Consider the following 9,454-nt stretch of genomic DNA (forward strand, 5'->3'; position numbering starts at 1 on the left):
AGTCTGTATGTGTGAGTTTGTGCTCTGCTATAAACTAGTATCCTGTCCATTGTGTCCCCTGCCCTGTGCCACCTGGGACAGGCTCCAGGCTCCCCACCCCCCCGTACAGGATAAGCAGTAATGCAGGACGGCTCCACACTGTTCCAAAGAAATGGCGCTCCAGCTCCCTTCAGGACTTCAGACCAGCTGCTCTCACTTCACACCTCCAGGCTTGTGGGTGTGGTTCCCACTCCTGGTTCTGCATGTACAGCTTTCATATTCTCCCCGTGTTCCTGTGGGTTTCCTCAGGTTTCTTCCTGCTGTCCAAGATCATGCAGTTTGGTGAATTAGTGTCACTAAATTGTCCTCAGCATGTGAGGGAGTGTTTGCCCTGTGATGGACTGGCATCCCATCCAGGGTGTCTCTGCCTTGTGCCCTGTGCTTCCTGTGATGTGTGTGTCCCATAACCCTGTACTGGATAAGCGGTTATTGGAATTAGTTGGTATGGGGCGCTGTTTGTAAAGGTAGCAAACATTTTTGTACTTGCCACTTTTTCAACATTTAGTGCAATTTTCTGACATTTAGCTAGAAGTCAATGGTGTTGTGGATTATCAGGTTTTTTTGCTGTGTAAATTATGTTCAAAATTGTTTATCATATGTAAATATAAATGGTTTGTCTATATATAAATATTAAATGTAAATGTTAAATATAAATATTAAATGTAAATGTTAAATGTAAATGTGAATATAAATGTTAAATATAAATGTAAATGTAAATATAAATGTTAAATATAAAACTTAAATATAAATATAAATGTTAAATGTAAATATAAATATAAATGTTAAATATAAAACTTAAATATAAATGTTAAATCTAAATGTTGAGAACGTATGCAAATTAGCCACGCCCATTTGTGTAAAATGGGCGGTACCAATGAGAGCGCAGGTTAGGGCTGATGCGGGACAACATGGCGAATTCTGCTCACTTAGAGGCCATAGAACGTGCAGTTTTGGCAGGTGTTCGCGCTGCATTACATGGTATTGCTACACAGCCGGGAGCAACATCATGTACACCTTCCACTGTGACATCGGGAAGCTCTGAATGTACATTGTTGTGTTTCTCACTTTCACAACATACATCCAACAGACACCAAAGTAAAGTTAGCAATGTCTTTACTCGGAATTGTACTGCATCGCATGTCACTTCTCAGTGTAGGACTATATAGTTCTCTAACTCTGCGTATTCCTACGCTAGCCAGTCTGTATGTTAATTATTGTGGTACATACCAGAAAAGTAGTTCCTATATAATTAATGTGAACATAACATTTCCTCCCTTACAGCATTGATGTCTATCTCATATAAAAGGAAAACGAAACAATAATATACCCCACAACTACAGTACTGGCAATTACAACTTTACAATTACAACCAAATAGTCCTGAACACTTCGACATTCGTGCTGAACACTTAACACACCTAACACTCATTAAACATGGCAAAAACAACGCAATGCATTTCTATAGGTCCAGTCTTTGGGGAGGATGATGAGCTCTTTCAGGATAGCGTCTCTCGTGAGGGTCAGAGCCCTGAACAGGAACCTCAGGAATACCCGCATTAACAAGTGCAGCATTTCCATGATCAGGAGGCGGCGGCTCTGAGGCTGTGCACACGAGCTCATCAGAGCCCTGAACAGGAACCTCAGGAATACCCGCATTAACCAGTGCAGCATTTCCATGATCAGGAGGCGGCGGCTCTGAGGCTGTGCACACGAGCTCATCAGAGCCCTGAACAGGAACCTCAGGAATACCCGCATTAACCAGTGCAGCATTTCCATGATCGGGAGGCGGCGGCTCTGAGGCTGTGCACACGAGCTCATCAGAGTCCTCAGGGTTATGAAGGTCATCCTCTGTGCTCTTATTGGCTGAACGTTGAGCGGTTGCTTCCAGCAATTGATCGACGTGTCGACGCCAGATAACACTTTCCCCAACTCTCACAGTGTATGTTAGAGGGCCTGTCTTGGACAGTATTTCACCATGCTGCCATTTCTGCTTAGACTGACGGTAGTCTCTTGCCAGAACTTGTTGTCCAATCACAAAGTTTCTAACATGACCAGTCTTTGCTTTGATGGATTGTTTTTGCATGACATCTCTACGCAGGTCAGGCTTTAGCAAATCAAGATGTGACCTCAGTCTTCTTCCCATGAACAAAACGGCAGGAGCTTGACCTGTGGTAGTATGGTCAGCATTTCTGTATGCAAGTAAGAAATTTACCATCTTCTCTTGTAGTGACACTTGAGCATTTGACATTGTTTTCATTGACTGTTTAAATGACTGAACAAATCGTTCAGCTAGCCCGTTCGTGGCGGGGTGGTAAGGTACTGCTGTGGTGTGTTTGATGCCATTTCTCTGGAGGAAGGACTGAAATTCCTCGGATGTGAATTGACTGCCGTTGTCACTGACAAGTCGTTCAGGCAATCCTGTTCTTGCAAACAGTGTGCGGAGTAGTTCCACTGTTTTTGTGCTTGTGGCATTTCTCAATATGAAGACCTCTGGCCACTTTGAATATGCATCATTCACCACAAGAAACATACGATCTAGGAAAGGCCCAGCGTAGTCCACGTGGATCCTTTGCCAAGGGGCAGTTGGCCACTCCCAGCTGTGGACAGGGGCGGATGGAGGCTGTTTTTGCGTCTGCTGACATTCAGGACATAATTTGGCCATTTCCTCTATCTGTTGATCAATGCATGGCCACCATATATAGCTTCTTGCAAGACTTTTCATTTTTACCACACCCAGGTGTCCATCATGAAGTGCTCCCAGGACTCTGGATCGCAGCTTGGGTGGCACAACAACTCTTGTACCCTTTTTACTTGCACCCATGACACACGGATAACTGCTCGCGTCGACTGAAGTATTCAGGCAAGGCCACTGTGTTTTTGGCAGGCCACCCCTTCACAGTTAACTCAAAGACCTTTGCCATAGTTGGATCTCTGGATGTTTCCTGTTTGACCTGTGCGCTTGTGATAGGTAGGTTCTCCAGAAGGGTTGTATGGAACATCTCAGCTGGGTCTGCAGTGGCATTGACTTCAGGTTCACATGGTAAACGAGAGATTCCTTCAGCATTACCATGCCGTGTTGTGCCTTTGTACTCAATCACGTATCTGTGCCCTCCTAAAAACAATGCCCATCTTTGCAAACGTGCTGTAGTCATAGCCGGAATAGATTTCCTAGGGTTAAAAATGGCCACTAGGGGTTGGTGATCTGTAATTAATGTGAAACATTTGCCATATAGGTATTGGTTGAATTTCTTGACACCCCAAACAAGGCTAAGCCCTTCTCTGTCAATTTGTGCATAGTTCTTTTCAGCAGCACATAAAGATCTGGATGCAAAGGCAATAGGGCGTTCAGAGCCGTCCGGCATTTTGTGTGAAAGGACAGCACCTGTGCCATATGGCGAGGCATCACAAGCCAAGCGAAGAGGTAAATCTGGGTTACAGTGAGTCAAGACTTTTTCGGATGGGATAAGTTCTTTCGCAGTCTGGAATGCCAGGTCACAACTCTTTGTCCATTTCCAAGTCACTTTTGCTTGTAGGAGGCTGTTCAATGGATGAAGCACAGTTGCAAGATTTGGCAGGAATTTGTGATAGTAATTGACCAGTCCCAAAAATGAGCGAAGCTGGGAAACATTGGTGGGCTTTGGAGCCTTCAGGACGGCATCAAATTTGTCTCGTGATTTGTGGAGACCCTCTCTGTCTATTCTGTGCCCACAGTACTCAATGGAGTCTTTAAAGAACTCACATTTGTCCTTATTGGCTCTAAGTCCACACTCAGCTAGCCTCATTAGGACAGCCTCTAGATTAGCCAAGTGGGAGCTGTCGTCATGACCTGTCACAATAATGTCATCTAAGTAGCACTGGGTGCCTGGAATGCTGTAGCACTTGATCGATAGCACGCTGCCACACCGCAGGCGCGGATGCAGTACCAAACACTAGCCGATTGTACCGAAAGAGGCCTTTGTGGGTATTAATTGTTAGGTACTTTTTTGATTCAGCATCCATTTCCATTTGTAAATATGCTTGAGCCAAATCAATCTTTGAAAAATGTTGCCCTTCAGCTAATGAAGCAAAAATGTCTTCTATACGTGGTAACGGGTATTGATCTGCATGGAGAACTGGGTTGATTGTTACCTTAAAGTCGCCGCATAGCCTTATCGCGCCATTTTTCTTCACAACTGGTACGATTGGTGTTGCCCAGTCTGACCATTCAACTTTGGACAAAATTCCCTGGTCCTCTAGTCACTTTAGTTCTGTCTCTACTCTTGGACACAACGCATAGGGGACAGGACGAGCTTTCAAAAACTTGGCTGAGGCACGCTCATCCACTGTGAGGTGTGCTTTCATGTGTTTTAAAGTTCCTATGCCCTCCTGGAAGACTGATGCTGTCCGTTGAAGTAAAATTTTCAGCTCTTCCTGTGTGGCTTTACGGTTTTCATTCTCAATGGGCTGCATTACCTTAATAGACTGCCAATTGAGCTTAATCATCTGCAGCCAGTCGCGTCCAAATAATGGTACACTTCCGCATTGCAGCACATACAAATCCAAAGTTTTCATTTTGTCTTCATATTTCACTTTGACTTCAATTTTTCCCACCGGTGCCACCTTTTCTCCTGTATATGTTTTCAGTAACAGTGGTGTACGTTTCAATTTAATATTTGCAAACTTCTCTTTGTAATCTTTCAGCGATATAAGAGAAAGTGCTGATCCAGTGTCTAGTTCTATTTTTACTTTCTTTCCTTCAATCTCTGGGGTCACCCATATCATCCTCTTATCACTGCCTGACACTGAATGGAGTGCTATATGCCTCAACCCTGTGTCAGTATCATCTGAGGTTGAACCACTTGTATCGGTGTCATTCATTTCATTCACCCTTTTATCTCTTTTTTGGAATCTTTGTTTTTCCTCAAGGGGCGGCATGGTGGTGCAGTGGTTAGCACTGTCGCCTCACACCTCTGGGACCCGGGTTCGAGTCTCCGCCTGGGTCACGTGTGCGGAGTTTGCATGTTCTCCCCATGTCGTCGTGGGGTTTCCTCCGGGTACTCCGGTTTCCCCCCACAGTCCAAAAACATGCTAAGGCTAATTGGAGTTGCTGAATTGCCCGTAGGTGTGCATGTGTGAGTGAATGGTGTGTGAGTGTGCCCTGCGATGGGCTGGCCCCCCATCCTGGGTTGTTCCCTGCCTCGTGCCCATTGATTCCGGGATAGGCTCCGGACCCCCCGCGACCCAATAGGATAAGCGGTTTGGAAAATGGATGGATGGATGTTTTTCCTCATTTTGCTTCATTTTACACATTCTCTGTATGTGGCCCTTTTTATTACAGTGTTTACAGTTCTTATCACGAAACCAGCAGTCTGCTTGGTCATGAGAACTTTTCCCACATCGGAAGCATACAGCTGCCTTGACTGGCTTTGTTGAGAATTTGTTAACATTATGAGTCTCACTTGTCATTTTCTTTTGTAACTGTGATGCATCCCTTGAGGCAGTTTCCATTGCCACTGCAATTTCTAATGCTTTGGCTAATGTCAAGTCTTTTTCGGTTAGGAGTCGTCTTTGTATAATTTCGTTATGCATACCGCACACAAGCCTGTCTCTGAGTGCGTCAGACAAGCCCGCGCCAAACTGACAATGTTCTGCGAGCTTCCTGAGCTCTGCCATGTAGTTGGGAATTGATTCGTTCTTTTGCTGATTTCAGTTATGAAACCTGAATCTCTCTGCAATAACAAGTGGCCTCGGATTAAAGTGCTCCTGCAACAGTTTGGTTATATCTTTGAACGATTTCTGAGCAGGTTTTTGCGGCGCGGTTAAACTCCTCAGTAAGTTGTATGTCTTTGCGCCCATAACACTCAGGTAGACTGCCACTTTTCTCTCATTTTCAATGTTGTTAGCTAAGCAATATTGTTCCAGTCTTTCGATATACGTGTCGCGGGGGTATGTGTGCCTGGGCACCTGCCCGTTCTGTCTGACGGGGGCATAACCAGACCTTTTACAGTGGGGTTGGGGGGGGGGAAAGGGTGCCTGGGCACCTGCCCGTTCTGTCTGACGGGGGCATGACCAGATCTTTTACAGTGGGGTGGGGGTGGAAAGGCTGCCTGGGCACCAGCCAATTCTGTCCTACGGGGGAGTAAGCAGACCTATTACAGTGAGGTGGGGGTGACAAGGGTGCCTGGGCACATGCCTTTTTTGTCTGACGGGGAGTACCCAGATATTTTACAGTGTGGTGGGGGGGGGGGTAAGGGATCCTGGGCACCTGCCCGTTGTCTGACGGGGGCATAACCAGACCTTTCACAGTGGGGTGGGGGTGGCAAGGGTGTCTGGGTAGCTGCCCTTTTTGTACGACGGGGGAGAACCAGACCTTTTTCAGTGGGGTGGGGGTGGCAAGGGTGTCTGGGTAGCTGCCCTTTTTGTCCGACGGGGGAGAACCAGACCTTTTTCAGTGGGGTTGGGGGGGGGGAAAGGGTGCCTCGGGACCTGTCCGTTCTGTCTGACTGGGGCATAACCAGACCTTTTACAGTGGGGTGGGGGTGGCAAGGCTGCCTGGGCACATGCCTTTTCTGTCTGACGGGGGCATAACCAGACCTTTTACAGTGTGTTGGGGAGGCAAGGGTGCCTGGGCACCTGCCCATTCTGTCTGACGGGGGCATAACCAGACCTTTTACAGTGGGGTGGGGGTGGCAAGGATGTCTGGGCACCTGCCCCTTCTGTCCGACGGAGGAGCACCCAGAACTTTTACAGTGTGGTGGGGGGGTTGTCAGGCTGCCTGGGCACCTGCCCCTTCTGTCCTACGGGGGAGAACCAGACCTTGTTCAGTGGGGAGGGGGTGGCAAGGTTGCCTGGGAAACTGCCCGTCTTGTCTGACAGGGCTTTAACCAGACCTTTTACAGGGGGGTGGGGGTGGCAATGCTGCCTGGGCACCTGCCCCTTCTATCCTACTGGGGAGCAACCAGACCTTTTACAGTGGGGTGGGGGTGGCAAGGGTGCCAGGGCACCTGCCCGTTCTGTCTGACGGGGGCATAACCAGACCTTTCACAGTGGGGTGGGGGTGGCAAGGGTGTCTGGTTAGCTGCGCCTTTTGCACAACGGGGGAGAACCAGACCTTTTTCAGTGGGGTGGGGGTGGCAATGCTGCCTGGGCACCAGTCCCTTCGATCCTACCGGGGAGTAACTAGACCTTTTACAGTGTGGTGGGGGGGTTGTAAGGCTGCCTGGGCTCCAATCCGTTCTCTCTGACGGGGGCATAACCAGATCTTTTACAGTGGGGTGGGGGCGGCAAGGCTGCCTGGGCACCTGCCCGTTCTGTCTGACGGGGGCATAACCAGATCTTTTACAGTAGGGTGGGGGCGGCAAGGCTGCCTGGGCACCTGCCTCTTCTGTCTGACGGGGGCACAACCAGTCCTTTTACAATGGGGTGGGGGTGGCAAGGCTGCCTGGGCTGCTGCCCATTGTCTGATGGGGGCATAACCAGATCTTTTACAGTGAGGTGGGGGTGGCAATGGTGATTGGGCACCTGCCCGTTCTGTCTGACGGGTGCATAACCAGACCTTTTACAATGGGATGGGGGTGGCTAGTGTGTCTGAGCACCTGCCCCTTCTTTCCGATGGGGGGGAACCCAGAACTTTTACAGTGTGGTGGGGGTTGCAAGGGTGCCTTGGCACATGCCTTTTTTCTGACGGGGGCATAACCAGACCTTTTAGAGTGGATTGGGGGTGGCAAGGCTGCCTGCGAAACTGTCCGTTCTGTCTGACGGGGGCATAACCAGACCTTTTACAGTGGGGTGGGGGGGGGGTATGGGTGCCCGGGCACCTGCCCGTCCTGTCTGACTGGGGCATAACCAGACCTTTTACAGTGGGGTGGGGGTGGCAAGGCTGCCTGGGCACATGCCTTTTCAATCTGACAGGGGGGAACCCAGAACTTTTACAGTGTGGTGGGGGTGGCAAGGGTGTCTGGGCACATGCCTTTTTTGTCTGAGGTGGGCATAACCAGACCTTTTACAGTGGGGTAGGGGGTGGCAAGGGTGCCTGGGCTGCTGCCCATTGTCTGATGGGGGCATAACCAGATCTTTTACAGTGAGGTGGGGGTGGCAATGGTGATTGGGCACCTGCCCGTTCTGTTTGACGGGGGCATAACCAGACCTTTCACAGTGGGGTGGGGGGGCTATGGGACCCTGGGCACATGCCCGTTCTGTCTGATGGGGGCATAACCAGACCTTTCACAGTGGGGTGGGGGGGCTATGGGACCCAGGGCACCTGCCCGTTCTGTCTGATGGGGGCATAACCAGACCTTTCACAGTGGGTTGGGGGTGGCAAGGGTGTCTGGGCACCTCCCCATTCTGTCCGACGGGGGAACTACCAGACCTATTTCAGTGAGGTGGGGGGGGAAGGTAAGGGACCCTGGACACCTGCCCATCGTGTCTGAGGGGGGCATAACCAGACCTTTTAGAGTGGGGTGGGGCTGGCAAGGGTCTCTGGGCACCTGCCCCTTCTATCCTACGGGGGAGTAGCCAGATCTTTTACAGTGTGGGGGGGTGGCAAGGGTGCTAATTTTTTAACAAATCAAATTTCTTTATTTATTTAAATATATTAATAATAATTTTATTTACTTTAATCTACTGAACCAGGACATAATTATATTTTCCAGTTTTTTTCAGTCTGTTATGTCTCTAGTTAAATGATTTATACACTGATTGACAGTCATTATGTCAGTTATGTTCAGCTGCAGTAATACAGTTAATTTAACTTAATCCAGCAGACTGTGGTTTCATTATGTTACTCAGTTATGCTTTGGGTGACGCTGAAGCAGGACATTAATAGGACAGAACAGAAAGCCTTTATTGTCACTGTACAGGGAGGAAATACAGTAAATGGACATAAATATATAATATATAAAATGTACATATACAGGAGAAGGGGATAGCCCCCCCCAATCAGGATTACATTTAATTACACTTTAGTCAGAGAGAAAACGTATAAAAAACAATATTCTTCATGTTTATTCAGCTCACTGAACACAGGCATTTATTTTTTGTAAAACACACAGTACTGTGCAAAAGTCTTAGTCAGCCCAAAGAAATGTTTAAAGCTGTTTATCTGGGTAGCAAATGTACTTTGGCTTAGAACAAAAAACACAATTTAACATTAGAACGTCTGCAAATTAAAAGTAACACAATAAAATCTAGTAATAATTTCTTCTGTTTCCTAAAAAGTTACTGATATCAAGTTGGATGGCTAGATGAACACCGCTTCAGTTCCCAAACTTCTCCTCAGGGGCACCTCAGCCGTTCCACGATTTTGTTAAATTTCACCAACAGCTCAATTAAATAATTAAATATATTGGTTTAAAAAGTCAGTGAGAGATTGACTAGCTGTATGAGGTGTGTTAGCGGCCAAGTCAAAAAATGCATGGCTGCACTGGACGGTCGCTGCA

At 47.8% G+C, this 9,454-nt stretch overlaps 1 protein-coding gene across 1 annotated transcript in view; it reads left to right on the top strand.

Annotated features, from left to right (window-relative positions):
• Positions 1 to 9,454, top strand: part of LOC125721584 (NACHT, LRR and PYD domains-containing protein 12-like) — a 499,105-nt gene that overhangs the window by 396,833 nt on the left and 92,818 nt on the right. The window lies entirely within an intron of this gene.

This window comes from Brienomyrus brachyistius, unplaced genomic scaffold (assembly GCF_023856365.1).
Source record: "Brienomyrus brachyistius isolate T26 unplaced genomic scaffold, BBRACH_0.4 scaffold34, whole genome shotgun sequence".
Lineage (NCBI taxonomy): Eukaryota > Metazoa > Chordata > Actinopteri > Osteoglossiformes > Mormyridae > Brienomyrus > Brienomyrus brachyistius.